Source organism: Echinops telfairi, unplaced genomic scaffold (assembly GCF_000313985.2).
Source record: "Echinops telfairi isolate 266 unplaced genomic scaffold, ASM31398v2 ScPeMD7_7441;HRSCAF=8479, whole genome shotgun sequence".
NCBI classification, from domain to species: Eukaryota; Metazoa; Chordata; class Mammalia; order Afrosoricida; family Tenrecidae; genus Echinops; species Echinops telfairi.
The window spans coordinates 1,112,880-1,115,419 of NW_022111341.1; the positions used below are offsets into that span (position 1 = coordinate 1,112,880).

General features: G+C 44.8%; 1 protein-coding gene and 1 non-coding gene across 2 annotated transcripts in view; both read left to right on the plus strand.

Moving 5' to 3' along the window:
* The window catches only part of LOC101660439 (S-adenosylmethionine synthase-like), a 118,198-nt gene that overhangs the window by 98,831 nt on the left and 16,827 nt on the right, over nucleotides 1-2,540 (plus strand). The gene's annotated exons all lie outside the window — the stretch shown is intronic.
* On the plus strand, nucleotides 867-938 carry TRNAA-CGC. Its single transcript has one exon. It is a non-coding gene; the product is annotated as a tRNA-Ala (tRNA).

The window sequence follows — 2,540 nt, forward strand, 5'->3', positions numbered from 1 at the left end:
GGTTTGTTCAGCCTTCGCATGCAAACCTCCCTGGAGTACTTCCATGGTTGTAGTAGGAACATGAACTCAGTATGGGGCCATCGCTCTTGTCAGTGGGCCCAAGTGAGAGAACAGACAGGACTTCTGCCCTTTCCTGGTCACTCCAATCCTATCTCATTCTCCATTTCATTGAGGGCACTTTTCTGACGATGTCCAGGTTCTGATGCCTTTATTCTTGGAAATATCTAGATCTTAGAAGGTTGTTCCATTGTGGGAACGGGTTCTCAAAGAAAACCCCCATCTGGGGAGAAAAGTCCGTTATTGAAAATCCGTGGACCCCTGAAGCCTCTGTATCTTATCGATTGCTTTATCCTGAAATTCTTTCTGGACACCATTTTCAAATGAGGGCTAGGGCTGGAAATGTGAAACCAGGAACAGGGACACATGCGGAGCCTGGGATGTGTCCATGAGGACTGAGGGTCAGGGCAGGAATAAAATGAATGAAGTTGAAAGGTATCCATTCAAATAAAACCAGCGGCTGCTTGTGGCCTGAAGAACACCTCATTGATGATAGTAGGGCTGTAGGTTTGTACTATAGGAATCTGTAGTTTTCCTGGGATTTCTCCAGGTGGCGTCAAATAACTTTGACCAGTTAGCTGGTGAGTGGGATTTGGCGCAGAGCAACAGGAATGGCAAAGTTCCAGGAACGCAAACGATCTAATTTGGAATGCAATCAGGTTACCCTTGTCCTCCTGAAAAGAACGTCCCTTAGTAACGCTGTAGAGAGTGGGGTTTCATTTAGGGGAATTTCTCTCCAACTACCAGAAATTGACAAAGCACAAGCAGTATTTTATACATGAGCCCCTAGTGACACCTACTTCTTATGTGGGGGTGTAGCTCAGTGGTAGAGTGTGAGCTTCGCATGTACGAAGTCCTGGGTTCAATCCCCAGCACCTCCAACCTCTTCACAAGCATTGTCCTTTGTCACATATAAATATCTATGTTTACATACATACACTCTCCAATTTCACACTACCCCTAAGCCAAGCTTCAATGTGGAGCAAAATCGCAGGGTCTCTGAATTTCAGTTTTTGCTCTGAGATCTTTAAGTGAGTTCATAACAGCGATATCAGTTTGTCTTGCTGTGCGTTGTGTGCTGTTAGGATGTTGAAAAGTATGCCAACAGTATTTCGGATATCATCAGAGGTTCAGCGGGCCTTCTGGACTACGAAGGAAGGAAAGCCTGGTGCCCAACTCCCCAAAATTAGCACAGAAAACCTTATAGAACAGAACGCTGTCCTGCTCACTGGCTGTGGACACAGCAGAAGTCAATCGCCAGAGGGATCCTCAATGAGCTGCATGGACACCGTTCACCCAACAAGGAACTCACCGCCCTTGAGATCGTAAAGATGAGGCCGATCAGGACAGGTTTCTTTGATTGGCCACAGGCCATGGTGGGTCAGAGTCACTCCACCTCAGCTGCACCAAGCCAACATTTAACCTTACTCTCAGAAGGGACATGAAGCCAAAGGGGGGGGGGGTAGACTAAGAGTAGTTGTATACATGGCTTGTATTTCCAAAAAGAAGCACTTGTTCATGAGCCAGGAAAAGCTGGAGCCTACCATTGTTCTTCACTTTGTTTTGTAAGCAAGTGCTGTGTTGGGAAAATGTCCCAAGACCAATTCCATTCCCCACCCCACAAAGACTTTGCATGCTACTTTGTGTATGAGACAAGGGTTTCAGATATGAAGTCTACATTTAAAAGGCAATTTCCATCCTTAGGAGAACAGGAAGTATCATTATTTAATTCCAGGAAAGTATCATTATTTCATTCCAAAAAACACAGCAGAACAGAGATCACGCACAGACTAGCTTCCCCTGGAACACAGATGGAGACCTCCAGTGGTCTAGAGATCTTCAGAAGTTACTCACACGTTGTTTTCAGAATGGCCTTTCCTTTACAGAGATTTTTTGCTGTGGGAATCCCTCTGTGTTTTAACATCCATGTACATACTTATTTATGACAGTGCACCGGTGTTAATCATCATTTTACCAGTTCAAGTCAAGGGTCACAACCTCATTCTTGTTCTCACTTTTGTTCTATTACCCTCCCGAATTTCTAGTATCATTGTTTTTACTAATTTGTGCACATTTAGAACCACATCAGGGAGTGTTGCACGTTGCACTTCAAACTTCGAGTGTAATTTAGGAACGTCAGGAGGAGAAGGAAAGCTGATTGTAATCATCCATTTGCCTTATTTGAGGGTAGTTCTGATGATGGCGAATTCTCCTAGCATTCTTCTCTGAGAACATATTGATTCCCTCACCCCCACCTTTTTTGTCGTGGACTGACAATACTTTTCTTTCAATTCCTGTAAAATGGACACTTGAAAAGTAAAAGAGGTTCCATAAGTGTCCAGTTACCTAAACCGCTTTCCCTACTCAGGGAAAAGAGATCGCATCCTTTCTAGTTCCCCCACAGGCCCACCCTCCCTAAATCCTGACCTGATCTTTCTTTCTACATCTTTCTGTCCTCTGCGCAAGTCGCCGCTCCGTGCGTG